Source organism: Crocuta crocuta, unplaced genomic scaffold, assembly GCF_008692635.1.
Source record: "Crocuta crocuta isolate KB4526 unplaced genomic scaffold, BGI_CrCroc_1.0 scaffold145, whole genome shotgun sequence".
In the NCBI taxonomy this organism is placed as follows: domain Eukaryota; kingdom Metazoa; phylum Chordata; class Mammalia; order Carnivora; family Hyaenidae; genus Crocuta; species Crocuta crocuta.
The window spans coordinates 2,471,795-2,485,767 of record NW_027530857.1 but is presented as its reverse complement, the minus strand read 5'-3'; positions in this window follow the sequence as shown (position 1 = coordinate 2,485,767).

The following is a 13,973-nucleotide window of genomic DNA, read 5'->3' as shown; positions in this document are numbered from 1 at the left end:
TTCTACTGAAGACCACTCCGGTGACCGAATTCAACATGAAACACTTCGTGTAAAAAGTCGTGATTTGGTTTTATTTATTTATTTTTTAAATGTTTTATTTATTTCTGAGAGAGACAGAGACAGCGTGAGCAGGGGAGAGTCAGAGAGAAGGAGACACAGAATCTGAAACAGGCTCCAGGCTCTGAGCTGTCAACACAGAGCCCGATGCGGGGCTTGAACCCACAAACCATGAGATCATGACCCGAGCCGAAGTCGGACACTTAACCGACTGAGCCACCCGGGCACCCCAGTGATTTGGTTTTAAAATTAGAAGAAAAACAAAAGGCTTAACTTATTTTTCATTTGGGTAAACTTGCTTAAATGTGGCTGGAAGATATGTAAATGCTTAAGAAATGCACTTGGTAGGTTGAAGCTACCCAGAGCAATACAGATTTCTCTGTCAAAATGACAGTTCTCAATTAGAGAGCTCTCTTTATTTTTCAAAAGTTTCCATATATATTTTCTCATTTAATTCTTCAAACTGTTTTGTTAAGCAATGTAGATTATTACATTTTTTAATTTAGAGGCAAAGAAAATGAGTCCCAGGCAGGTGAACTGACTCGCCTCGAGGGGGCCGGTTGATGTAATCATGCTTCGCACGTTGTTCACGTGTCCCTGGATCTGTTCCCGTATGTTGTCTCCTCCCGCTTCAACCGCACTTAGTCATGCTGGTTTGGGCCAATGGAACAATAGCAAACATGGCACAGACAGAGGCTTGGTGGGTGCTCTTTCCCTTTCTTCCTGATGGGAATCTGTGTGCCGCAAGGTGCCGCCCGGATGGGTCTCCTGGAGGCCAGCCTGAGGCCGCAGATGTATGGATGGATCTACCTGCCCAGAAAACAGGCAAGGGGGTGGGACCAGCCACACAGCCCTCAGAATCATGAATTAATAATTAGTCATTGTATTTTTTTTTAAGTTTGTTTATTTTGAGAGAGACGGAGATGGCATGCCCCTAGGCAGAGAGAGAGGGAGACAGAGAGAGAGAGCCCAAGCAGGCTCTGCACTGTCGCAAGGGCTCAAACCCACGAACTGTGAGATCATGACCTGAGCCAAAATCAAGAGTCAGACACTTAACCAAGTGAGCCACCCAGGCGCCCCTCCTCCTATGTTTTTTAACTGGGTGGGAAATAGGGTTGCAGTATATTTGTATGACCTTTATTTTATTTTTTAAATGTTTGTTTATTTTTTTGAGAGACAGGCAGAGTATGAGTGGTAGAAGGGCAGAGAGAGAGATAATCTGAAGTGGGCCCCGAGCCAACAGCAGAGAGCCCGATGTGGGGGTCAAACTCACAAACTGTGAGATCGTGACCTGAGCCAAAACCAAGAGTTGGATGCTTAACCTACTGAGCCGTGCAGGCGCCCCAATAATCGATTGTTGTCTTAAGCTACTACCTATGGAGATTTTTTTTTTTTTAATGTTTATTTTTGAGAGAGAAAGAGACAGAGTATGAGTCGGGGAGGGGCAGAGAGGGAGGAGAGAGAGGAGACACAGAATCTGAAGCAGGCTCCAGGCTCCAAGCTGTCAGCACATAGCCCGACCTGGGGCTGTACCCCACGAACCTCGAGATCATGACCTGAGCCCAAGTCGTATGCTCCACCAGCTGAGCCCCCTGCCCCAGGCACCCCTGGGGGTGACTGTTAAGGCATCAAGCAGTAACTCATAAACCTCGAGTCCAAAGGGGGATGGGGCAAGACCAAAGCACAGAATTTTGAGATTCAATTCCAGCCCTCCACGGGAGGATGGAAAAATGACTATTTTACCCAGAAGTTGAAAGAAATTCCTCTAAAGGATTTTAAAAATTGAAAAGGGAGAAATCAGATCCTTTCACAGTGACTGTCAGAGGCTTTCGTTTTTGCTTATTTTTACAAAATACTTTTATGTTGGTAACTAAATAGCTGTTATCTACAGGCACATTTTTTTCTGCTCTTAGATTTGTTCAGCCGTCTCTTGCATCATAGTGTGTGGCTTTCATTAAGGGTTAAGTTTTCCAGGAGAAAATGTAAGATAAAACCATTCAGGTTATTCATTTATTTTCTTGACATATTTCTAATTCATGGCATATGTATTTTACCTTCTATAGGCCTATGGGGTTGAATAAAATAACCAGTGTAGCATAGAGCGACATTTTTAAAAATTATTTTCAAACTTCCCTCTGCAGGGGTTATGCATACTCAAGTCAGTAGTTCACAACTGCTCAAGAATAAAACAAGTTATTTTTGTTGTTTTACATGACCCCAAAATACCGTGCAGAGTATCCCAATGAAAACAGACATTCATGTTTTCAATATTTGTTGCCTTAGCAGTTGCTTTGGTGAATGTTCCTCAAGTCCCCAACGGTTTCTTCTGGTTTCATACCAAGACTGATCTTTCTCAGGCACAAAATGATTTTTTAAAAACTAAGATTTGATTTGAATGGGGACAGGGAAGCAGGTAAAACAGTGGCTTTTCGAGGGAGGCCGGCCGCAACTTTGAAGTCCAGAGCAATAGGCCTGGCTTCGTAATGCCCCACTGGGAAAAAGAATCCCACAGAAAAGTAAACATTTTGACAAGGATCTAGACATCAATTGGAGCACATCCAGTATTAAACAGAAACACATGCTTTGTTCAAGGCATTTACAGAAACAACCATCCTGCCTCCTTTATTTTTTTAGAGTTCAGTCTTCTATTTGTGCCCTGTCATGACTAAAGGGGACCGTGAATTGGAAACAAAGGCAAATTCTTCCAACTAAACTCTGAACCACGTCCACTTTCTCCTTTCCAGTGCCTTTACCCATGACCTCAGAGCCCATGCTCTCACCCTCTTCCACCTTGCCCTTCTACGTGTTCCTATATTTTTATTTCTATTTTTTTAAGTAGTCTCCCCACCCAGCATGGAGCCAAACTCAAGGCCTGAACTCACGACCCTGAGATCAAGACCTCAGCTGAGATCAGGAGTTGGACACTTAACCAACTGAGCCACCCAGGCGCCCCCACCACATGTTACTATAAATGTGCTTTGGCCAAATATTAATTATAGGCGCCGAAAGCAAGAAAGCCAAGCATACACCCTGAGGAGAATGCCAAGAGTCAGCTCTGGATTTGGTTTTATTTTCCTCCCTATCTGAGCTGTACCTGCTGATGCTAGTGCCCTCTGTGATCTGGAAGCTTCCCATTCTGTAAGTGGGGAGTACATCTTCTCCTCTAAACTAACAGTTTGAAAAGTTACCTCATACAGCAGTGTTAGGAGCAGGTGGAAGTGCCTTTTCGGGACCATGCAAGCCCCACATTTGAAGGACTGTAATCTCGTAAGCGGTGTAGACAGTAGTGACACAAAACCAAATAGTCAAAGAGCATTGTCCACCCTGTGGGATAAGCCAGCACCAAACCAAAGCAAATGCCCCCTCAAACCTAGAATAGTTTTGTTTTTATACAGGTTGTGCAACTGGTTCATTAACTAAACTTTTCACTTTTCAACTCATTATATTGGTGTAGATTTGCTGCCTTGGTAATTCTCTTAAAAACAGAACGTTGGCATATTTGTAGAGTGTAGGTACAGCGAGGCAGTGACTGCGTTTTGGCCAAATTTCTTAAAAGATCCTTTAGTTTCTAATCATTACCAAATAATCCTCCAAGGAAGGCAGTTTTACATATTAAATTTCACCATTACCTGTTTATAAAATTTAAAGGCAGTAAAATGAGAGAACATCTGTATTTAATATTTCTTTCGCATTGCATTTCTAACGGATGTTTCCAAGACCACCCACCTGAGGCATGTGGAGGCACCAAATGGTCATAAAAGTGACGCTAGACCCAGATAGGAACCCCATCGCTCACGCTCGCCATTTTGCTTTGTGAGAGTAGCTTGAGCCCCTCTCCTCCTTTTCCAGCAATTTCCCTCCCCGACAGAAACAGATCTAAGAGGGGGCCCAGAGATGTTTTCCCACCAAGAGCAGCTTCTGGTGCTTAGAACTGGCCTGTGTTGCTCCTCCAAATCGATGCCATTTGTGTTGCTACTGCGGGCACCATCTCTTAGAAACCACTGGCCACACTGGAGCTCTCCCTCTGTCATCAGAGAACAGCCATGAGTAGAGACACTCCTCCCTCGTGCTACCTGAGGGGAGACGGCATCATCGGCCCAGTCCCTGGTTGGGGCACGGCCTCTTTCTCACAGCACCATTAGGTCCACATCTTTCCAACCAGCATTCCTGAGAAAATGTATGACTCTTCTCCCCTGTACCTCAGGCTCTCGTCTTGTGGATTTCACACTAAATTCCTCCTACATTCAGTCCATTTTCAGGACTCCCATGCCAGTATATTTCTTAAATATCAACACCATTGGTCACACAGCAGGTTAACAGAAGCTTTTTACCCAGAATTTAAAAATTAATGAAATCGGATCATCTGGACCAGCTGGTACCAAACCAAGTCATCCTGGGTATGTGACCGTTCCCAGGAGGCGTGCTTTCATGAAGTGTTTGCAGGGAGGCAATTTTCAGGCTCCCAACATCCATGTTCTCTCTTTTCTAAATTTTTCTCTCTGAGAAGACATTTTTGTACTTGAAGCCTCAAACGCTGGTTGTCCTCACCTCCCCTTTCAGAATCACCCTTATCCTGTTCTATGAAGAAAGGCACGCCTTTCACTCTTCCGGAGTCTCATTCTTGTGCGGTGCCCCAGGGTGGACAGACCTCTGGGATGCCAGACAAAAAGACCATTTGAAATACTGTTGTCAACTCAGCCTTCTTTGATCAGGACACCATGAGCTCGTGGTAAGTCATCGTGTCCTTCCGCCTTCTATTTATTTCGGTTAAATGTATAGCAAGATGAGTTGCTGGTTGTGGCAGCCTGAATTCACATGTGCTGCGGAACAGGATGGCAGCCCTGGACAGTGGTCATTCAGTAACCTTGCTTTCTTTGTGCATCTGCCGATGGACATGGACGTCACATGGAAGAAGCACTATGTTTGCAGTAGGGTGATGATGAGTGCGAGCTCTCGTAGTCTCTTCATTACCCCTCTGCACTGCTGTGTTTATTGCCTCTTCACTCACTGGCTCTGTTACTGGAGGCAAGCCTCAGATTCCTCATCTCTAAAATGCCATTAAGATAGGGCCCACCAGGGCGCCTGGGTGGCTCAGTGGGTTACGCATCTGACTTTGGCTCAGGTCATGATCTCACGGATTGTGACTTCGAGCTGTCTGTGCCGACGGCTCAGAGCCCGGAGCCTACTTCGGGTGCTGTGTCTGCCTCTCTCTGTGCCCCTCCCCCACTCGCTCTCTCTCGCACCCATTCTCTCCCTCTCTCTCTCTCAAAAATAAATAAGCATTGGGGCGCCTGGGTGGCTTAGTCGGTTAAGCGTCCGACTTTCGCTTAGGTCATGATCTCGCGGTTCGTGGGTTCGAGCCCCGCGTCGGGCTCTGTGCGGACTGCCAGCTCGGAGCCTGGAGCCTGTTTCAGAGTCTGTGACTCCCTCTCTCTCTGACCCTCCCCTGCTCACGCTGTCTCTGTCTCTCTCTCCTAGAAATGAACAAAACATTTTTTAAAAAAATAAATAAGCATTAAGAAAAATTTTGAAAAGTGCCCACTGCAGCAGGCTGCGGTGAGGATCAATGGAGACAGTGCTGGAAAAACATTTCAGAGAAGACCAGAACAAAATAGATACTTAAGGAATGTTTGTTTCCTGTCTCATGGATAAAGCACACTTACAGATTTTCTTTTTGTGAAGTTAGAACAGGAGAGCATCCTCAGGTACAACTGGCTGTCCAGTGGTGGAATAAAGAACTGTCCCTTCCCCAGAGAGAAATCTGGCCTCTGCCCTGGTTTCTTGGAAGGTAATCTCTAAGCTCTCAGAATGTGTTACCTGAGAAAAGTTGTCCAAAGTCGACATTGAGAAAAGTGCTTCTGTGTACGTGGAGGCCTTTGGGCAGCCAGATAGCACCAGTGCAGTTTGGATGAAAGCTTTGTGCCACACCAAGGCGACGTACCATGGGGTTGGCATCATGCGTCAGCTGGGCCTCTGGAGGGGGCTGGAGACTGAGATCAGCGGTCTGGGCAGTCACTCAGGCCGAGGTGATAGAGCCCCGGTGAAATCCCTGGACACTGAGGCTGGAGCAATCTCCCCAGCTTGGAAAGACTCCCGGCACATTGTCACATGTCAGTGCTAGAAAAGTCAAGTGGATGGTGACCCCCTGGGGAGAGGACAGCCAGAGGTCCACATATCATACCTTCTTCGACTCTGCTCCATCCACCTTTCCCTTGGCTGATTTTAATCTGTAGCTCTCAGCTGTGAGAAGTACAACAGTCAGCATAACAGCTTCCGGCGCATTAAACTGAAGTCAAAGCGTAACTGAAGGCCTTCTTGTTAATTCTGGAACCCAAGTGTGGTCTTAGAGATCCCTGAACTTGGAATTGCTGTCAGAAGTGGATGCGGTCTTGTGCGTTTCATAAGGTATATAAATCCCGAGTCCCTGTGTTGTATATGTCAATCTGGTACAGTATTGTATGTCCACTTTTCAATTAAAAAAATAGTGGGTGTGGTCTTGGGGACTCTTTTCTCTAAACTGTGCACCTGCAGAAGGACTTTTTCTTTGTGCCCATAAGACTTGGTGTTTTCATGTTGGTTAACTTGGGTTTTGTGGTCGTTTGTTTCAGAACTCGTAATTAACTCCTATTTTCCAAACAGGGACACCGATGGAGGAGAACAATTAATCTGATGACCAAGAAGGAGCCTGCAAATATTCCTGTGTTGTGGTGAAATCCATCAACCTCAACCTCACCTATGGCCGTTGGTCACGATGTAGCTGTCCGGCACCTTGGCTTCCAGTCAGCTCCACTGGGCACTCAGTCTGGATGACGAACTGGGTTCCTTTAGACAAGTCAGCGTCTTATTCTGTTTCTCTGGAGAAACCTGACTCAAACAAAGTTGGAGGCCCCAAAGTGTCATCTCAAGGTCATTGTTGAAGATGAGCTGGTTCTAGCCTACAGCTCTCCCAGAGCAAAGGAAACAAGAAAAGCTAGAACATCATGGGTGGGAACAACATAGAGACTGCTTTTCCATTTCGTCAATATCCCTTGTCTATTCCAGTCATTCTGCTTGTGTGAAGATGATGTATAGGTTCCCAGTATATTCCCAAACAGATTGTTTCCTCATGTTCTGGAAAGGCTCCATTCTTGTAACAGCAGCCACAGAGAATGACCATGCAGAAAACCTAGTGGACACTTCTGGTCAAAATTGAAGGACAGCAATAGCAAACCACTATGAACTACTCCTCATCTTCCATGTGATAAACATGATTCGTGCTTCATTTCATTTGGCCTCCATCACAACAATGCACAATAGCTGTGATTTCTCCCATTTCATTTTATTTTGTTTTAGAGAGCATGTGCATGAGCAGGAGAGAGAAAGAGAGAGAGAGAGAATGAGAGAGAAATGAGAAAATTGAAGTTCAGAACGTTTCTAGTCAAAGCTTGCTAGAAGGGAGAGTGTATTGACGCAGCCCTATGGGATGCACAGACGGTAAAACTAATGCCCATGACGCGGAAGGAGCTTTGTCTGGACCAGTGAACTATGATTGCCCAGCAAATGAGAAACTCCGCACAGGCCAGAGAGGACAGAAGCTGGTGCCAGAAGTGTGGATGGTCACGCCCAGGGAACCCCCACACAAGTTATGTATCGTGGGCGCCCATTTACAAGAGCAGGTTGGGGCGGCGGGGATGCAGCAACTTCACCGTGGGGCCAGACCATGGGCTCCAGTCTGAGCTCTAACATGACTGCTGTTTGATCTGGAAGACTCTTCTTCTCTGGGCCTAAACTTCCTTACCTGTAAAAGGAAATTAGATTAGAAAATCCGGGAGTTTTGCCAAGATTGTGCCAACCTCTCTATGAAACATGACCCCATGCTGAGTTTTCGTGGCTTTCTCAAAAATAAAAAAATACAGGTTTGTTGTGCGAGTTCCCTGTTTGAATCCCTTCTACTCATTATCTGCTCTATTTCACTGTGTATATGTCTACATTTGTTTTGAGAGAAAAAAAAAAAAAAAAAAAAGCCTGGTTAGAAACAATCACTCTACACTTCTGAAATCCTGTTTTCATCTCCGTTCCGTAGTCTTCCGTTATCCTTAACGGACGCCCGAGTTGTAGTCACCGTGCTCTAATGAGAGAAATTATTTCAGAATGCCAGCATGTCACCTTGAAGAAGTTTACCAGTTTAAAAATGGGTCTTGAAGTGTACAGAGAGGCATAATTTGCATACTTTTGTTTCCTGTAACAGCGTTTTTCCAAATAACACATCTGTCCTGTCTCTATTTGCCCGAAGCAGTGTAGAACGCATACTGTCTTTGAGAGAGAGAATTAATAACGCATTAGAGAACTTTCATCTGGAATAACAGTTCAGATGTAGTCCAGTCGGCATCTAATCCATGATGTTAATATCATAGTCTCTGGGAGGGTTGAATTCCCATATTAACTGCCATCAGTTTTGTAGTTTAATTTGATAAGCACTAATTTAATATATGCTATGAACAAGGATCCATGCTAGATGAGGCACATAAGGAAAACCAACTTCTCTGGGATTCTGTTTCTCAGCTCTGAAATACTTATCATTGTAACATTTACCTGAAAAAGAAAGAAGTTGGCACCTTTAAAATGCCAGATTCCTGGAGCACCTGGGTAGCTCAGCAGGTCAAGCCTCCGACTTTGGCTCAGGTCATGATCTCATGACCTGAGCCCCGCATCAGGTTCAGTGCTGACAGCTCAGAGCCTGGATGGAGCCTGCTTCAGATTCTGTGTCTCCCTCTGCCCCTCCCCGACTCATGCTCTGTCTCTGTCTCTCAAAAATAAATAAAAGTTAAAAAAAAATTTTTAAATACCAGTTGCCGGCCTGGTGGAGATACTCACTAACTAGTAACTTCGATGTAGCAGATGTAAAGCCTTGTTGCCCTGAAGGAACTGAATGTAAGTAGTGAGAATTACTGCTGTCCAAATGACTATCAATATTATAAGCCAGACTGTGGTCAGAGAGAGAAAAATAGCAAGAACAATAGTGGGATACATTGAGGGAGAAGAGAGGGCTTGTGTTTAGAGAAGTGAGGTAAAAATGTGTCATAGTAGTGCCATTTCTTTTGGACCTTAAAAAACTAGGTTTAGGGGTACCTGGGTGGCTCAGATGAGCGTCCAGCTCTCGGTTTCAGCTCAGGTCAAGGTTCCAGGGTGGTGGAATCACACCCCATGCTGGGCTCTGCACTGAATGAGCACGGAGCTTGCTTAAGATTCTCATTCTCACTCTCTTGCTCTCTCCCCCATCCTTCTCCCCAACTGGCACACTCTTTCTCTAACAAAAAAATAAAACAATAAAAGATTAGGTTTCCATATGCAGTGTAAGGGTATTTGCTTTGTAGACTCTCTTTCAGTTATCAGCCATGATCAGGATAACATAGCTGGTAAGTTGAACATCTGTGTTGAAGTATCATAATCGTATACTAAGGTGTAGTTTCAAGAGGCAGGTTTTGGAGCCCTGGCTCTAGTTTGTCCTAGTCAGCACTTTGTCAGTGACTTGATTATCACATCGTCAGAGGTCATGAAAGTGAAAGGGATGGTGTACGTGGAATAACAGAATGCAAATCCAGAGGGTTTAATCTTGTAAAGACGATGTTAAAAAGCACATGTATTTACAGTTCTGTAATGAGATCGACCAAATAATCAAGCACTAGAGTGTAGGTAGAAAAAAAATGTGTCTAGTCAGCTATAAGTCATATGAGAGATAGTGTCTAAAAACCCATTGAGGGACTCCTGGGTGGCTTAGTCGTTTGGGCATCCAGCTCTTGATTTTGGCTCACGTGGTGATCTCACTGTGAGTTCGAGCCCCCCATTGGGGTCTGTGCTGGCAGTGCAAGGCCTGCTTGAGATTCTCCCTTTCTCTCTATCCCTCTCCAACTCGCTCACTCGCTCTCCCTCAAAATAAGTAAATAAACATAAAAAAATAAAAAACTCATTGAAGTTTTACACTGCAGTAATATAATTTCACTCAACAAACATCAGATGAAGAGCTACTGTATGCAGAGAACATACATTCATAAAGAGTATACATCTGGACATTGTGATTTCAGAACTTGACTTTTAGTAGAATCAATAGAAATGAAATGAATTTCACACTTGAATGTGGCACTACAATTGTGACAAGTGCCAGGAAGGAAAAGTACAGGGTGCCGTATGTACACATAACAAGGAAACCTGAGCTTACATCAGGGTCAGGGGAGATCTCATTGAAGAAGTGACTTTCACTGAGAAAGATGATGGGAATTAACCAGATTAAAGAGTCTTGCAGGTAGAGGAGACAGCATTCATGAAGGCCTTCAGCCAAAAATGAGACTATAGAGAGAGAAGACAAGACAGGCCAGGACTGAGTCTCGAAGGAATTCAGTTCAACTGGTAAGACTTGAGATAACTGGACGACTAATACGAGCTGGAATGTGGTCAGTGCTGTGAACGAGCTCAGAATAAAGTTTTGCAGATCATAGGAGATGTTTCTGTTTGGGAACCGGGCAAAAATTCACCAAGATGACCTTTCGTTTCGGTTTTTTATTTTTGAGAGAGAGTGCACACATGTGTGAGCAGGAGAGAGTGGGGGGGGGGAGAGAGAGAGAATCTCAAGCAGGATCCACATTCAGCACAGAGCCCAACATGGGGCTTGATCCCATGTCTCTGGGATCACGACCTGAACTGAAATCAAGAGTTGGATGCTCAACCAACTGAGCCACCCAGGCGCCCCTCGCTTGGGTCTTTAAAGAAAGGTGTGGTTCCAGCAGGCAGGGTTAGGGTATCCTCCATAGGCAAAGACCAGTTAGAGGAAGATAAGAAGACATAATGTGAATTATTAAACCGGGAGGGAAAGGCTCAGTACACTGTGGGATCATGGGAATTGAAGAGAGGATTACAAAGAGAGATGGGTTGTAATTTGGGATGATTTGACAGCATGCAGGTAAGATGAAGACTAAGCTCCATCTATCTCCACCGTATTCACCCAACTGGGAATTACTGGTAAACTTAGCATGAGTAGCCTGAGCTGTGAGTAAAAAGTGAGGAAATGGAGGCCTCTGGTAGGGAGCAGCCCAGAACAGCTAGAAAACTCAAAGCTGTAGGCTTCTGGTGACAGGATCCTTGTGATGTTCTTTTTTTTTTTTTTTTTTTTTTTTTTTTTTTTNTTGTGGGTTGTTTGGATTTTGTGCTTTTTGTTTTTTTTTTTTTTTTTTTTTTTTTTTTTTTTTTTTTTGCATTTTTGGAAGGAAGCACAGAGCAATAGTCATGTAGTTGTTCCACAAAACTTAATTTTAGTTGGATGAATGACTATTTGGGGAAAGAAAGGTTAATTATACTAGAAATAGGACAGGACTTTGGGGAAAAAGACTTGCTATCACACTTTGTCTCTAGCAAATTACTAACTTTGTGACCTTGGGCAAGTCGTTTAACCACTTGGAGCCCTACTTTCCTCGCTTATAAAATGAGGATAATGATAATTGACCTAATTTCCCTAAAGAGTTGGTGAGCGTGCGGAAGTAAGAACCTTTACGTGAATGTGTGGGGTCCTTACCTAATAAAAGATATTGTAGTATTTAAAGAACTCGAAGCTGTGTCAGGGACTGATGAGGTAGTCAGCTCCTCGCCTCCTCTTCCTGGACTACATTTCCCAGGGACACTTGCACTGGAATAGCCATGTGTTTGAGTGTGATTGAGTGTGAGCAGTGACATGCGAGCAGGGGGGGTTATGTGGCGCTTCCAGGACTCAGTCATTGAAGCCTCCCCAAAGGACCCTATGTGCCACTGCTGCTGCTTTCAGTGGTTGCCTGCAGATGGGTGGTAGCGTAAGAACTTGCAAGTTCTTACTACCAACTTGAAAGACAATTTGGCGTTCCCTTCAAAATTTGAACATTTCCCTGTCCCACCATCCTGCTCTTGTACTCCTAGGTGTATTCGCCCTAAGGAACCTTGGAAATGTGCTCTTAGGAGACATTTTTTTGAGTGGGTTTATTGTTTGTAATAATCCAAACTGATGGCAGACCCAGTGTCTTTCAATAGGAATTCCAATGTCCATGCAGAGAAGAATGGAGAAAGCAGTCGATATTCATAAGGGTTAATTAACACTATGGGAACAAATCTCTGTACACAACATGATATAAATGGAAGTTAGAAATATAATGATAGGTGAAAAACACAAGCCACAAAGGAAAACATGTTGTGGTAAAATTACAAAAGACTGAAAAAGATAAAATGACAGATCCAAGCAATATATGTTTTAGCCCTGGATGCATCGTGGCTTTTTCAAAAGGAGGAAGGGGATTGTTTAAATAATGCCAAAAAAAAGAAATATGTCAGCCACCATGAAACTCGGTGATTGAAAGAAAGAAACATGTGGGGCGCCTGGGTGGCTCAGTTGGTTAAGCATCTGACTGTGGCTCAGGTCATGATCTCGTGTGTTGTGAGTTTGAGCCCCACGTCGGGCTCTGTGCTGACAGCTCAGACCCTGGAGCCTGCTTCGGATTCTGTGTCTCCCTCTCTCTCTGCCCCTCTTCCACTCACACCATCTCTCTTCCTCTCAAAAATAAATAAACATTAATTTTTTTAATAAAAAAAGCGAATATTTATATAGTCCATAGTTGGCTGTGTTCATCTGATCTCAGCGGTGCTCGGCTGACCTGAGCTTCCTCGTGCTTCCATGGGGGCTACAGGTTTGCTGGGTGCTTCTGGTAATCTTGGCTGACACACGTTCTTGGCTCGGCTGTAGGCTCATCTGGGATGGCCATGATCTAGGGTGACGTAGCTCTGCTTTACGTGTCTGTCTCCATCCAGCTGGCTAGTCTGGCCATGTTCTCACGACGAGGCCCAGAGGGAAAGAAATCGCAAGAGCACTCCTTCAAAGGACAAACAGGAACGTCCGTGTGCTTTCCAAAGCGCTACTTGTGTTTCCTTTGCTTGTATCCTACTGGCGGACGCCAGGCACATCACCAAGCATTACAGCTGGAAGGGGCGATGGGGATAGAGGCCGGAGGGGAACGTTCGTGAGGGCGGTGAATGCAACCTGCCTGGCAGAGGAACACTCGTCCCAGGATTCAGGACCGTGATGACCCCTGTCAGGAGGGCACGGGGTGGAAAGGCGAGGAAACACACAGCTGCCAGGTGACTGGTGATCTTCTAGAACCTAAGTGAGGTAGCGGTTTTATTGCTTTTCACTTTGTAATTGTGCCTTATCACATGCATGCATATATTATGTTGATCCTTTTTTTTTTTTTAATTTTTAACATTTATTTATTTTTGAGAGACAGAGCATAAGCAGGGGAGGGGCAGAGAGAGGGAGACACAGAATCGGAAGCAGGCTCCAGGCTCTGAGCTGTCAGCACAGAGGCCAACGTGGGGCTCGAGCTCATGAACCATGAGATCATGCCCTGATGCCGAAGTCGGACGCTTAACTGACTAAGCCACCCAGGTGCCCCTATGTTTATCCTTTTTAAAAAATGTTGTTAATGTTTTTATTTTTGAGAGAGTGCATGCATGAATGAGCAGAGGAGGGGCAAAGAGAGAGAGACACACACAGAATCCCAAACAGGCTCTGGGCTTTGAGTTGTCAGCACAGAGCCCGACGCCAGGCTCGAACTCGTGAACCGCAAAATCATGCCCTGCACCAAAGCTGGACGCTTAACTGGCTGAGCCACCCAGGCACCTCTGTGTTCATCCTTTTGTAAGCACCAAATGCTAGACTTTTAAATATTGAAGGGAAAGCTTTTTGGGAAGTCCGGTGGAAGGTGGATTCTCTTTCCGTGTTTCTGCAAAACGGGATATTAATTGTGGCTTCTTAACAGAAGATTGTGACTGTGACAAAGAAATCACTTATTCAATGAAATTGGAGGACAAGCTTTGCCAACCTGATGAGAAGAATTCTTTTTTTTTTTTTTTCTAGAGACTTCAGAAAA